This window comes from Hypanus sabinus, chromosome 16, assembly GCF_030144855.1.
Source record: "Hypanus sabinus isolate sHypSab1 chromosome 16, sHypSab1.hap1, whole genome shotgun sequence".
Taxonomy (NCBI): domain Eukaryota; kingdom Metazoa; phylum Chordata; class Chondrichthyes; order Myliobatiformes; family Dasyatidae; genus Hypanus; species Hypanus sabinus.
This window is the reverse complement of record NC_082721.1, coordinates 6,320,050-6,335,760: the sequence shown is the minus strand read 5'-3', so window position 1 is coordinate 6,335,760 and position 15,711 is coordinate 6,320,050. Positions and strand designations below refer to the sequence as shown.

General features: G+C 41.5%; 1 pseudogene; it reads left to right on the top strand.

Moving 5' to 3' along the window:
- LOC132406571 (unconventional myosin-Va-like) overlaps positions 1-15,711 on the top strand; it is a 140,452-nt pseudogene that overhangs the window by 111,070 nt on the left and 13,671 nt on the right.

The following is a 15,711-nucleotide window of genomic DNA, read 5'->3' as shown; positions in this document are numbered from 1 at the left end:
ACAGGAACTCCACACAGTCACAGGGACAACGTACAAGCTCCTACAGACAGGGGTGGGAAATGAACCCGGGTCGCTTGAACTGTAAAGTGTTGCGCTAACCACTATACTAATCCCTGCCCACCGCAGTCAGTGTTACAACTTGTGTGAAAGGTTTGTTCTAAACATTACTCTCTTACTAACTAGAAAGATCAAAATCGGAGTCCCGTGTCTGCGAACTGCCCAAAGTCACTTCCATCGAAAGGAAAGCAAAAGATTTCCAGGGAATGTTGGAATGCCGGAAAGAAGATGAAGTTCGATTAATCAAGAACCTTATCACAGGTACAATGATCCACTTAATTTGGTTGAGTGTGGGCTTAAGGACTGTTAGTGTCGTTCCCCCACCGTCAAAGAGGGCATTCAGGAACCCAAACTTCACTAACATTTTAGGAACAACTTCTTTAGGACACTTGTGGGCTGCCTCAGCACATCCTTGGGTTGTGTTGATTGTTAACACAAATAACACATTTCATTATGTTTTTATGTACCTGTGAGAAATAAATGAATCTGAATGTTATCTTCTCCTCTGCCATCTCCAGAACTGTCCCTGAGCATTACCTCAACATTACTCTTTTTGTATTGTAATTTCATCCTATTTTTTGTATTGCAATGTACTGCTGACACAAAACAACACATTTCAGTGATGATAAACCTTATTTTAATATCTATAAATGTTATGAGCTAGGTTTGGTTGAGTTGTTAACCAAGCAGAAAAAACTGTAATTGTCAGAATCTCATTTCAGGAAGATTGGGCAGGTGTGATTTCATGAACACTTGTTCCTTCTGGGAGCAGTGGAATGAAGGATTAGACATGAGACTGATGGGTTAGAGATGGTTAGGTTTGATGTATGGTTCCTTAAGTTTTAAAGCTTTAATTTCTATATGTGGATATTTATGTGGCTGTATGGAAACAGCATCTCCCAAACTCAATGAGCTAACATCGGTACACTTGGTACTGGTTAAACATTCACCTAGGCGTTAACAGGTACTTTCTGACTTACTGACTGAAATGGCTGGGCTGGAAGACCTGTTAAGGTTGCACAAAGGTATCAGCTGTTGGAGAGCTTTGGGCAGTTTCTCTGGTCAAGTGCTGTGGAGGGAGATCTTCACTGGAGGGCAGCTGTGGTATAGAGAGCTGCAGATTTTAATTCATCTGGCCTGGAAGGGCGCTCAGATTCTGCACATAGATTATGTAGAATTTTGATAAATTTGCAATTTGTACAGGATAACGTTAAGCTAAAATAGAAATCGAGCCAAGTTTAAGAGAATAAATGGGTCCATTTGGCCCATCAAGTCTTCTCCACCATTTGATAATGGCTGATTTATTTTCCCTCTTTTGCAGAAATTTGGAAGAATAATTTTTGGGGGGTGAAAATGGAGAAAGATGCTGTTTATAGTCCAAAACATAAAACGAACTTAACTAAAAACATGGAGTTGGGAAATAACATGTCCTAGTTTCATTTTTACTTTCAGTGAGATGTGCATGATTCCTGTGCATGACAATGCAATTCACTCGTTTTTACATATAATCAGGAATGAATCATTTAAACAAACAAGAATGCTTAATCAAACAATATATTTACAATATTACTCATGCGACTGAAATATTAAATGCACAACAGTTGCAATCTAAATTGAGATTGTCATCTGTAAGTTGAAATAATATTGACAAGTGAAGCTATTATATAAATGCTGAGGACTTCTTAATTCTCCTTATATGAGATATGAATCAAGCATGTATTAAAAGTTAATATTAAATGTTAGAGGTATTGGGATCAGTTTACTGGTATGTAGAATCTACTTATCCCTATTCCTTTCTGATTACAAGGTTGTCATGTGCAATCTTCCTTGATGCTTTCAAAGTTCTTTTTGTCCCTAATACCAAAAAGTCTTTTTTAAAAACACTTCTATAAAGATACAGTACTATACAAGTGAGTGGAGATGTGGGTGCAGACACCTCCAGCCCTGAGACACCAGGCAAGATCATTTGATACCAAACAATTGGTTTATTGATCATTACAGAATATTTCTCTGGTGCTTCCCACTCCTTCCCCTCTCCCTTCCCCTTTTCCCAACCATGATTCCCCTCTCCCCGACTCTTTCCCTCTCTCAGCTCACAATAGAGACCCATATCAGAATCAGGTTTATCATCACTCACGTATGTCATGTAATTAGTTATTTTTGCGGCAGCAGTAAAGGGCAATATATAAAATGACTACAGTACTGTACAAAAGCCTTGGGCATTATATATATATAATATCTACACTGAATGTTGTAATTATAGATAAACATTGCCTGATTATGCTTAATTGGTGATTTGAATGGGGTGTTGATTGTAGCATGCTTTTTAAAAGTACAAGGTGTTAGTTTTCTGCCAATTAAGTAGAAAATGTACTTACCCATCTTTTCCACTTGAAAGAATGTTTAGTTTGTGGGTGGAATGCTTATTTCATATTCAAAGCTCATCCCTTCTGTTGTATTTATGGAACAGAGTCTTTGTAGAAACTGGGAAAACCATCACCCGTAGCTTTCTAGACAAATGTTTGCTTTGGTACAGATTGGTCCTTTGCATTTTAATACACTCAGTGACTTTATTAGGTATACCTTGTTAATGCAAATATCTAATCAGCCAATCAAGTGGCAACAATTCAATGCATCAAAACATGCAGACATGGTCTAGAGATTCAGTTCTTGTTCGGAGTAAATATCAGAATGGGAGATAAATATGATCTAAGTGACTTTGACAGCGGAATGATTGTTGGTGCCAGATGGGGTGGTTTGAGTATCTCAGAAACTGGGATTTTCACGCACAACAGCCTCCAGAGTTTGCAGAGAATGGTGTGAAAAACAAAAAAACACATATAGGGAGTGGCAGTTCTGTAGGTGAAAATGTCTTGTTAATGAGAGGGATCAGAGGAGACCTGCCAGACTGGTTCTAGCTGACAGGGAGGCAACAGCAACTCAAATAACCATGCGTTGCAACCGTGGTGTGTAGAAGAACATCTCTGAATGCACAACATGTCAAACCTTGAAGTGGATGAGCTACCACAGCAGAAGACCTCCTGTATGAAATAACGTGGCCATGTAGATTGTGTCTGGACAGCGTTTGTTTGCTTTTCTCTTAAAGATACTGCTTTTGATGAAATTCTGTTGTTGATATGTTTGAATTAATCTTCCACGGAAAAGCTCCCTGACTGTTTGGTGAAAGGAGTCTTTTCAATCCATTGGACTTTAAAGCTGTGGATGCAGCTACTTGTTAGAATTTGTGTCCTTACACTCCACATTGTTCATGGAATGACAGAGGTAATTTGAGAAGCATTACTTGTGTGCTGATCAACAAGAGTAGATCATTCATTCTGTGACACACTGTTGGGTAAGAACGTTTGGGAAGGAGTTTGATCCAGTCTATTTGCCCTCCTGTTCCTTAAGGTTGTTATAGCTGGGGGTGGTGTTGGGGATGAGCTCCCACTACCTACTAAAAGCTCCCAATGGCATGCACCTCAAATGGCCTCTGACAACCAAGTCCATCTCTTGGCCTTTACATGTGGCTTGGCTTCTAAGCCCAATGAAACAGTTTCTGCTGTCAAGAACAGGAGCAAAGTGTGTCTTAAAACCAGTTGCTTTGAGCAGATGGAGCACATCAGCTGTGGTTGGCAGCTCTGGTAGGAGAAGGAAAACTCTGATATCAAACCTCAGCTACCTAGTGGCTGTGCCCACTCACGGGGAAGGCTTCGTGAATAAAACCGGGGTGGTGCGGGGGAGGGGGGAGGATCTGGAGCTGGCAACCCTAAAGCAGTCCAATATTGAGTTCAGTGCTGACTGGCAACTCCTGTGATGCTGCTACTGCTGCCAAACGGTATCAGTCTCTGCCGTTCTTTGGATTCACCAGCTTTGTGGAGAGGAGAGCCTGCCACATGGGCAACAGTTTGATCTCAGTATCGTACTGTGTAGTTAGTGTACTGGCTTGTATATCAACTTCGACAGCTAGGATACAACAGTTGACCCCAACCAGCAGAGGTCCTCATTTGCCCTACTGAAAAGAAAAGAAGCTATGGATGATAAATTGTTATAAATAGTTTGTTTTTTTCCACTTTTCTTGCCAATCATCTGTGATTATATTGTGTGACATATTACAGTATCATAAAATGTAAAAATAAAATTACGTCCTACTAGGGCTGGTGGTACAGGCAAGTATGTTAGCCACCTTTAGAAGGCACATGGATGACAGGAGAATGGAGGTCTGTGTAGGAGGAAAAGGTTAGATTAGATTTTAAGATTGGCACACTGTTGTGATCCAAAGGGCCTGTACTGTTCTATATCACTGAGATTTCAGATTCCCTTGTTTATAAATGTTAATCTTTCTGGGTGATTAAAGATGGATCAAAGGGTTAATACTCCAGTACAAATTAGCTGCACTCAAGTGGGTTAAATAACACTCGGTCTTTGAATGATGGTATTCCAGAGTGTCCCAAATAACTCTTAATAAACAAAATCAAATCAAAAAAGTAGCTGGGATTCCCTTTGTTTATTTGGGACACTATGCTGCTTAATTGGGACAGGAGACTTCTGCTGAACAGTTTTTTTTAACTAGTATCAGTCGTGTGCACTTGTGTGGCTTAGACCCTACACTCTGCTTGGGACCAACAGTTTTAAATAGTGTCAGTTACTTATGCTTGTGTTGTTAAAAAGTAAAGTGATTTTTGTCACTGATAGTTGGCAAGTAATTAGCAGTAAGACCATTCAGAGCTGGTTTGTTCATTGCAATATCAAGCATTTAGGCTTGGAGATGCCAGGAGTGGCTGGGAATTAGGAACTATGAAGAATTTGAAGATGTCACCAATCGTTTTGAATGTGACAATAAAAAAAGATTTGGAGGATGCGATCATTGATAACATTGTACGAAGGCAGTCCATTATCTGCACTAGATGTCTGTACTGATTTAGTTCACTTACAGTCAATCAAAAGAACACGATGGTGTACACTGGATGAACTCTATTGATAGCTATTAGGAACTAACAGAGTTTTATAGACCTGTAGTAGTATTGGCAGTGTTCTAATTTGTTCTGCATTTCATTTAAATACATAATTTGTTACTCAGTTCAATTGTAGGTTGTGTTTTTTATACCTTTTAACAATTTCTGTGAACCTTCAGCTAAATGGGGCAGCCACTTAGTTGGGCAAGAATGTACTGTTCCTGATGTATTCTAGTTAACTGGAATCGACTGTATATTAAATTAAATTGTGCAAAGAGAGAGCAAAGGAAGATTTTAAAAGATAGTGAGGTAGTCTTCATTCTCCATTCAGAAATCTGACCCCAGGGGAAGGAGCTGTTCCTGTTCCTGAATCATTGAATGTGTGCCTTCAGGCTCCTGTACCACCACCTTGCTAGTGGCAATGAGAAGAGGGCATGTCCTGGATAGTAGTGAGGGTGCTTAACAATGGATGTCTCTGCCTTGAGGCATCGCTTTTTGAAGATGTCCTTAATGCTGGGGAGGCTAGTGCCCACGATGGAGCTGGTTGAGTTTACAAATCTCTGCAGTTTATTCCGATTCTGTGCAGTGGCTTCTCCATACCAGACTGTGATGCAACCAGTTAGAATGCACTCCACAGTACATCTGTAGAAATTTGTTGGTCTTTGGTGGCACACCAATTATTCACAAACTCCTGTTGCTGATGTGCTTTCTTTGTAACTGCATCAATATATTGGGCCCAGGATAGATCTTCAAAGATGTCGTCACCCAGGGGCTTGAAGCTGCTCACCCTTTCCACTGCTGATCCCTCGTTGTGGACCCTGGTGTGAATCCAGCACCAGGTCCATCAACTTCTCAGTCTGTTGATTTTGGGAGCCGCTGTTTCCACTGAGCCAGAGATGGAGCAATACAGAATGGCTGACGGCTTTTGTTTCTGAGTCTAATCGCATTGTTCCCATCCAAGGTCATGGTGGTATTCACCCATGAGAATCAGCATATTTGATGGGCTTGTGACAAAGAGCACTGCTTTGCTGTACAAATCTAAGTGGCACCACTTGTTTATTTTTAGACCTCAGCCCACAATTGGACGCACTGTGTGCACTGCCAACTCTGCCTGCATTTCTTCTCTTCATGTGTATCAGACATGCAGACCACATGAATGATGGGCAGAAGGCCCATTCCCTGCTTATAGCCACACTAGGCGGTATAAAGAAAGTCTTGAAGGTAAGGCAACTATTTTGGTGAAGATTGATATAGTGTTTCCTAAGATTCAAAGGTTTAATTTCTATGTGTGGATATTTACGTTTACAGTACCTTGTTCTCATCTATTTTGTGTGCCTGTGTCCATATGACTATAAAATATAGGAGCAGAATTAGGCCATTTGGCCCATTGAGTCTGGCCTGCCATTTCATCACGGCTGATCCACTTTCCCTCTCAACCGCAATCTCCTGCCTTCTCCCCGTATTCCTTCATGCCCTGATTAATCAATCTGTCAACCTCTGCTTTAAGTATACCCATCGAATTGGCATCCACAGCTACCTCTGGCAACAAATTCCACAGATTCACCACTCTGGCTAGAGAAATTCCTCTTCAAGTCGTTGTAAAATGACACCCCCCTATTCCGAGGCTGTGTCCTCTGGTCTTAGACTCTCCCACCATAAGAAACATCCTCTGTCATCATCATTATGTGCCATGTTGTAGGACGTGGACAATAACTGTCTTTACGTGACCATGATTGTTCTTGGCAAATTTGTCTACAGAAGTGTTTTGCCACTGCCACCTCCTGGGCAGTGTCTTTACGAGACAGGTGACCCCAGCCATTATCAATACTCTTCAGAGATTGTTTGCCTGACATCAGTCGTCACGTAACTGGAAATTGTGATATACTCCAGCTGCTCCCATGGCTTCATGTGACCCTGATCGGGGGCTAAGCAGGTGCTACACCTTGCCCAAGGATGAACTGCAGGCTAGTGGAGGGATGGAGCGCCTTACACCTCCTTTGGGAGAGATGTATCTCCACCCTGCCTTTCCATGACCTTGATCGTTCTACTGCAGTGGTTTGCCATTGTCATCTTCTGGGCAGTGTCTTTACAAGACGGGTGACCCCAGCCATTATCAATAATTGTCAGTGTGTCATAAATGTTTATTATTATCACATCCTCAGGACTTTAAACACAATAATTTTATAATTTGGAGAATCACTTTTACCATGCAGGCTGATTGTGAAAATTAAATTGCACAGCTTTAGAAAAATATCAATTAATGACCAGAAATTGTGGGGTTTTTTTGTTTGTTTTCTTTTGCAATAAAGTTTGAAGAGGAGCTGTTGTTTACAAAGTTGGGAGCTTTTGCTTTAATTTAAAAAAATTTCCAAGTAAGTAAGAGGCCTTGTCTGCTCTCCATGGTTAATGTAGAAACTTCCACAATGTAGAACTAATGTTCATCATACTCCTCAAACATTCTCTGTTGGTATCTCCCCCAAGCTGTCGGGCTGATCAACATTCCCACTCCACTCCACCGCTACTACATCCACATCAGCCCCTCCCCTCCACAGCCTCTTCATACCCTTCATCCCCCCACCCTCCCCGCATGCTCTGCCACTTCACGTTTGCACTCCCCCCCCCCCACCCCCGATTCCTACACTCACACTGTCAAAATGCTGCTGTGTCTTTCTAAGCCCCTGCTGCTACCTGGAAGAACTCCTCCTGCCGAAGCCATTTTGTCATTTTATCTTTTCCTGTCAGTCACTTTATGACCAGATTCTCCAGTGCCCAGTGTCACTTTATAGACATAAAATCAGCCTATGTACATAAACTCATCTTGTGCATATACGGCCCACTTAGAAGTTACTTGTGTTTTATAGAATTGCTTTTGTATTTTTATTTATTGTGTTTTTCTGCCTTATCAGATCCAGAGTAACAGTTGTTGGGTTCGCTTTAAACTTGTGTGCAGAAGAACGACAATAAATGATCTTCAATCTATCTCTTAAATATTTGTTGAAGATTGTCTGAAGGGCTTTATAGAAAAATGTTTTAGGCATTTCATCCCTCTGGCTCTAGATTGATTTTTATCTCATTCCCCCAAAATAGAATAACCCATTCCCAGTGTCTGCTGATGTCAAATGGTGTTTTTAATAATGCCATCAATCATCCCAGACTCCCTGTCTTGCTTTCCCTTAACCAAGGTCTAAACTTAATATAGCTAACTGCAAGTGACTATATTCTGTAAACCATACGTCACAATCACAGAATAACCCTTTAATTTATCTTGTAACAGTGGGGAAGGAAACAATATGGGCAGTTTCTTTATTAATTGCTAATCTGATAGGTGAATTTTATTTATTGTTGCAAAACTTCTGACATTTAAACGGTGGTTTCTGTGATGGATCTTCTGATGTCTTATAGTGAGGGGGAATGAATTGTATGGGGAGGGAGTGAAATTGGAGATTTGAGTGCCTTTTATCTTGATTCTTGTTTAAATTTCACAGAGAAACAATGATTTTGAGATGGTGGCATTCTGGCTTTCGAATACTTACCGCCTTCTTGTCTGCTTAAGGCAGTATAGTGGCGATGAGGTGAGTGCTCTGATTTCACTTTGAGAGGGTGGTGGGATTAGAGGGCATGTCTTCTGAGCAACACATACAAAATGCTGGGGGAACTCAGCAGAATATAGTCCATGTTTCGGGCCAAGACCCTTCATCAGGACAGCCTCTACCACATGTCTTATGAGAATGAGTTGAGTGAGCTGGGGCTTTTCTGTTTGGAGTGAAGGAGGTTGAGGGATGATTTAACAGAGGTGTACAAGATGTTAAGAGGCATAGTTTGAGTGGGCAACCTGAGACAAGTTATTGGGGCAGAAATGGCTGTTAAGAGGGGGGTACAATTTTAAGGTGATTGGAGGGAAGTATGGGGAGAATGTCAGAGAAAATCTGTTATTTTTAATGCAGCATGGTGATTCTATGGAATGCCCTGCTTGGGGTGGTATTACAGACAAATATATTAGGGGCATTTAAGAGACTCAGATAGGCACAAGGATGATAGAAAAATGGATGTTATGTAGGAGGGAAGGGTTTTGTTGGTGTTGTTCTGTGCCACTTGTATTCTACAGAAGATTGTTGGTGCTGGAATGTATGGTGACAGTCGCACATCCTTGGGTGTGTTGGTTGTTAATACAGATGATGCATTTTTACTGGATCTTTCAATGTACACGTGATAAATCTAAATCAGAATCTGTCCCCACCTCCCTACCTTGGGGTGGAGCGGTAGATAATGGTTAGCAAAATGCTTTACAATACCGGCGACCCAGGTACTCTTTCTGCTGTTCGCATGTTCTCCCCATGACCGTATGGGTTTCCTCCGGGTGCTTCAGTTGTCCCACTATCCAAAGACATATTGTTTGGTAGGTTAATTGGACACTGTAAATTGTCCCATGATTAGGCTGGGGTTTAAATCGGGGGTTACTGTGTGGCACAGCTTGAAGGGCGTATTCTGTGCTTATCTCAATAAATAAACTAATAAGTGAATAATACAGTCAATCCTTTGTTGCATGGCTTCAGAATGGAGCAGAGGGCATACTTTGACAATGAAGTTCGCAGTAAATTTATTATCCAAGTACATATATGTCACTATACACTACCGTAAGATTCAGTTTCTTGTGGGCATTCTCTGTAAATATGAAGAAACACGACAGAATCAACGAAAAGCAACATGCAAAGACGAACAGCCAGAGTGTAACAGATGACAAATTGTGTGAAATTTAAAAAAACAAGCAAATAATAAATAATACTGAGAGCTTGAGTCGTAGAGTCCTATAATAACAATAAATAATTTAGCCAAGCCTCAACTCCAGTGTCATTGACAGTTAAATAACTGATTTTATTCTTCGCCTTGTTAACAGAGTTCGGATGAGATGAACACCCCTGAGCAAAGAAAGCACGCTTTGAGGAATCTGGATCTCTCCCAGTACTGTCTGGTTTTATCTGACCTTGCTATTCAACTCTATCACCAACTGATCAAAGCCGCCAAGGGAAAGCTCCAGCCAATGATTGGCAAGTGATTCTGTGCAAAGCACAACGTTGTCTATCGCCAGTTTGAAATGATTTAACCTGCAGGAATTTCAATTTCCTTATTTATTATGCAGCAGTTTTGGGTGTGGGATGAAAGAGTTAGGAACTAAAATTCAGTTCTGCAGAAGAGAGCCAGAGAGTGGCAGAGCTATGGAGTTTGTTGCCAGAGGCAGCCGTGAAGGCCAAGTCTCAAGTGTATTTAAGGTGGAGGTTGATAGATCTTTGATTAGTCAGGGTATGAGGGGTTACAGAGAGAAGGCAGGAGACTGGGGCAGAGAGGGAAATGGATCAGCCAAGTAGTGGAACAGACTCTAATACTGCTCCCTATACCTTGTAGTCTAAGAGTAGTTAGAATAATAGGGAAGGGGGGTCCAAGCTAACTCACCTTTTCCACATGTATGTGTTCTATAATCCTGACAAATCTTCTGTGCACCCTCTCTAAAATTTCCACATCAATACTGATAGAACACTTGCTGAGATAGAGACAGATGCTTTGGGGATATTTAAGAGACTCTTGGATAGCCACGTGGATGATAGTAAAATGGAGGGCTCTGTGGGAGGGCAGGATTAGTTTGATCTTAGAGTAGGTTAAAAGGCCAACACATTATGGCCAAAGGATCAGTACTATGCTGCACTGTTCTGTGTTCCATTATCATTCTAAGTAACTCTGAGGTTATTTTAAATGCAGTCAGTGTTTTTAGTAATTGAATTGCCAGTACACTGCTTTGTAGTGAATGAAGCAGCAGTGTAATCTGGTCTTCAGTAATGACAATGAAGCTGTAACACTACTGAAAGCTCAGGGATGAGCACTCTGGGTAAATGCAAATCCTGGTACAGTGACTGAAACAACAGAACAGTTTGTCAATGCTTTTTGGTTTTGGGCAGTGTGTCGGGGTTAAATTTTATCATTTGAAATGTGTTAAATGTACAGAGGATTTTAAATTCCATCAGACAGTGATGCAATCCCAGCCAATTTGGCAGCTGCAATTCTATAAGGATTTTCATGTTATTATAATGTGAAAACGGGATAGCTATGTAGAAAAGTAGGGGCCTTCCGCACCACATGTGGTGCTGACCTTTTAGTTTACTCCAATATCAAACTAACCCTTTCCTTCCACACAGCCCTCCATTTTTTTTATTATCCATGTGCCGAGCTCTGAAATATCCCTAATGAATCTGCCTCTACCACCACTCAATTCATGCACCCACTACTACCACTCTGTTTTTAAAATAAAATGACTACCTCTGACATCATCCCTGCACTTTCTTCTCCCTTTCTTATCCTCCTCATAATTAGCCTCTTCTGTCCTTGGGAAAATGTCTCTGATTATCCACTCTGTCTATGCCTCTTATCATCTTAAACATCATCACTTCTCACCCTCCTTCACTCCAAAGCCAAAAATCTTACCTTGCTCAACCGTCCTGTACAGGACGTGCTCTTCTCTGCATCCTCTCTAACACTTTCATGTCCCACTTATAGCGAGGTGACCAGAACTGAACACGACTCTCTAAATGTGGTCTGACCAAGATTACATTACATTGTGGCTCTTGAACGCATACCCCTGACTGATGAAGGCCCACATGCCATACACCCCACCTTAAACACCATCAACTTGTGGGGCAACTTTGAGGGATCTCTGGATGTGGACCCCAAGATCTCCCCTGTTCCACCACAGGCTAAGAATCCTGCCATTAACCCTCTAATCTGTGTCCGATCGACCTTCTAAAGTGAATCACTTCACTCTTTTCTGGGTTGAACATCTGCCACTTCTCAGCCCAGCTCTGCCTCCTGTCGATGTCCCATTGTAACCTACGACAACCTCCTACACTACCCACAACTCCACCTACCTTCATGTCATCTGCAGTTTACTAATCCACACTTGGAACTGAAATTCCTAAAATGCATTGGTGATCGGTACTCCTGTATGGGCTTTGCTTTGGTTTACACACTGGGTGGGGTGGGGGTAAGAAATGATCAGAATTTATAAAATTGGACTTGCTTTAAATTAACCTGGATTTCTAGCCTTTTACTGTGTGAACTGATTTTTTAAGTAGTATGTTGAGTTATTATTACTGCCAAATGATCTTTAATACCAAAAAAAATCTAAATTTATGGATTAATTTTCAATTTTCAGATGGAAACATAGAAAACCTACAGCACAATACAGGCCCTTCGGCCCACAATGCTGTGCTGAACATGTACTTACTTTAGAAATTACCTATGATTACCCATAGCCCTCTGTTTTTCTAAGCTCCATGTACCTATCCAGGAGTATCTTAAAAGACCCTATCATATCCACCTCCACTACCATCGCTGGCAGCCCATTCCATGCACTCACCACTCTCCGCATTAAAAAAAAAACTTGCCCCTAACATCTACTCTGTACCTACTTCCAAGCACCTTAAAAATTGTGCTAGCCATTTCAGCCCTGGGGAAAAAGCCTCTGACTATCCACACGATCAATGCCTCTCGTCATCTTATACACCTCTATCAGGTCACCTCTCATCCTCTGTCACTCCAAGGAGACAAGGCCAAATTCACTCAACCTATTCTCATAAGGCATGCTCCCCAATCCAGGCAACATCCCTGTAAATCTCCTCTGCACCCTTTCTATGGCTTCCACATCCTTCCTGTGGTGAGGTGACCAGAACTGAGCACAGTACTCCAAGTGGGGTCCGACCAGGGTCCTATATAACTGTAACATTATCTCTCAGCTCTTAAACTCAATCTCACGATTGATGAAGACCAATGCACCGTATGCCTTCTTAACCACAGAGCCAATCTGCACAGCAGCTTTGAGTGTCCTATGGACTCTGACCACAAGATCCCTCTGATTCTCCACACTGCCAAGAGTCTTACCATTAATACTATATTCTGTCATCATATTTAACCTACCAAACTGAACCACCTCACACTTATCTGAGTTGAACTCCATTTGCCACTTCTCAGCCCAGTTTTGCATCCTATCAATGTCCCGCTGTAACCTCTGACAGCCCTCTACACTATCCACAACACCTCCAACCTTTGTGTCATCAGCAAATTTACGAACCCGTCCCTCCACTTCCTCCTCCCGGTCATTTATAAAATTAAGTAACATAGTAATTGCAATTTTTTTGACTTTTCTAACTTGCATTTAATTAAAGTTCAAAGTAAATTTATTATCAAAGTACAGCCATATCACCATACACTACCTTGAGATTAATTTTCTTACAGGCATTCACAGTAGAACAAAGAAATACAATAGAATCAATGAAAAACTGCACTCAAACACCCAGTAATAAATGAGCCATTATGTATTTCCTAACTTTTTATTCAGCTCTGTACAATGTTAAAGCTGACCAAGGAGTGGAAAGGAACCAGCTTGGTGTTAGAGTTGCTGCCAGAACTGGGGACAATCTGAACTGCTGGGGCCAACTTTCTCCACAACCTCTGACTTGTAAATCAGAAATACAAAACTTTATTGTGTAATAATCACAATGCTGTTCAGCTGGAAACTGTCTTTTGGAAAGTACAGCACAGAAACAGGCCCTTCAGCCCATCTATTCAGTGCTGAACCATTTAAACTGCTTACTCCCAGCAATTTCCACCTGGACCATACCCCTATCATACAGGTACCTATCCAACTTCTCTTACACATGAACCTGGGATACTTGAATCTCCAATTTGATCGCTCATGGATGTCTGTGAAAGGGTTTAGTGTTTTGCAGTGATTTTATTTGGAATTTTATTTTTTAAAATCTGACCTACAGTGTCCGGGATGCTTGAAAATGATACAATTCAGAGCACGACCATGAGACCAGCAGGTTACAGAAAGAGGACAGGAGACCAACTTGGCGTCACCACTTCATACATGCTGAATTCCATCCTTCAGCAATTAAGCTCATTCCACAGCCTCGTCTCCAAACACGGTCTGGACCCTGAAATTATTAAGCAGGTTTTCCGACAGATATACTACACAATAGCAGCAATCACGCTGAACAACATGCTTCTGCGAAGGGATGTGTGCTCATTTAATAATGGTGTCCAAATCAGGTAATACTTTCCCCAATGACAATAATGAACTGGGAAGAAAAAGTCAGTTTTTGAGTTTGTAGTTTTGAACTCTGCAGCGGTCAGTCAACAAAGTGTAGCTGCAGGGTCACTTGGTTAAGTTCTGATAGCAGGAAGTCTAGACATGGTCACATTTGGAACAGGGGTTGAGTTTAATTAATCTGCTTTAATCAGAATCAGGTTTAGTATCACGGGCAATAGCTGCTGACTTACACAAGGAGCATAATTGCCAACAATCCTGTGAGGCTGATGCGTGATTAAAGCTGCTTTTCTAAGGTGTGGGTTTGTCTTTGCAGAGTTGGAAGATTGTATTGCCCTGTATTTTAATGTACAACACACTCTCCATATCTTCCCATGGCATGGAGACCATTTGGCCATTAATCCATCACTTGCAAGTGTTTGAAAAGTAGAATGCATGGAGGAAATCCACAAGATCACAGTGAGAGAATGCAAACTCCGCACGGACAGTACTGGAATAGCACACAAAATGCTGGAGGGATTTGGCAATTCAGGCAGCATCTAATGGAAGGGAATAAACAGTTTCGGGCTGAGACCGAAAGTCTGGAAAGGCAGGGGACAGAAGACAGAATAATAAGGGGGGGGGGGGAGGAATATAAGCTGGCAAATGGTAGCTGAAACCAGGTAAGGGGAGAGGAGGATGGGTGTAGGAGGAAGATTGTAAGAAGCTGGGAAGTGGTGGGTGGAAAAGGTAAAAGCCTTAAGAAGTGGGAATCTAATAGGAGAGGAGAGTGGGCCATGGAATAAAGGGTGGGGCTGAGGCAACCAGAGAGAGGCAATGGGGAAATGAGAAGGGGTGAGGGGGACCAGAATAGAAAAGAGAAGGGGGGGGAGTAGAAATTACCAGAAATGAGAGAAATCAATGTTCACGTCTCCAGTTTGGAGGCTATCCAGATTGAGGTGATTTGCCTCTAACCTGAGTTTAATCTCATCCTGGCGGGAGAGGAGGACGTGGACTGAATCACTCTATTTTGAACAGAAAATGAAAACTACAAGTTTCTGGAAATATCAGAGTCTGGTCCCATTTAGCTTTGTGATTGTGATTTTGACCTATGATTTTAATGAAGCCTTTAAGTGATTTGCTCATATCAGAATCCGGTTTGTTATCACCAGCATGTGACGTGAAATTTGTTAATTTAGCAGTGGCAGTTCAATGCAATACATAATCTAGCAGAGAGAAAAAAAACAAGTAAATCAATTATATATATCAAATAGATTTTAAAAAATGTGCAAAAACAGAAATACTATTTTTTTTTAAAGTGAGGTAGTGTCCAAAGCTTCAATGTCCATTTAGGAATCGGAAGGCAGAGGGGAAGAAGCTGTTCCTGAATCACTGAGTGTGTGCCTTCAGGCTTCTGTATCTCCTACCTGGTGTTAACAAATTTTTCTACAGAAGTTGTTTGTCATTGCCTTCTGGGCAGTATCTTTACAAGATGGCTGACCCCAGCCATTATCAATACTCTTCAAAGACTGTCTGCCTGATGGCAGTGGTTGCATAGCCAGGACTTGTGACATGCACCAGCTCCTCATATGACCGTCCACCACCTGCTCCCATGGCTTCACGTTACCC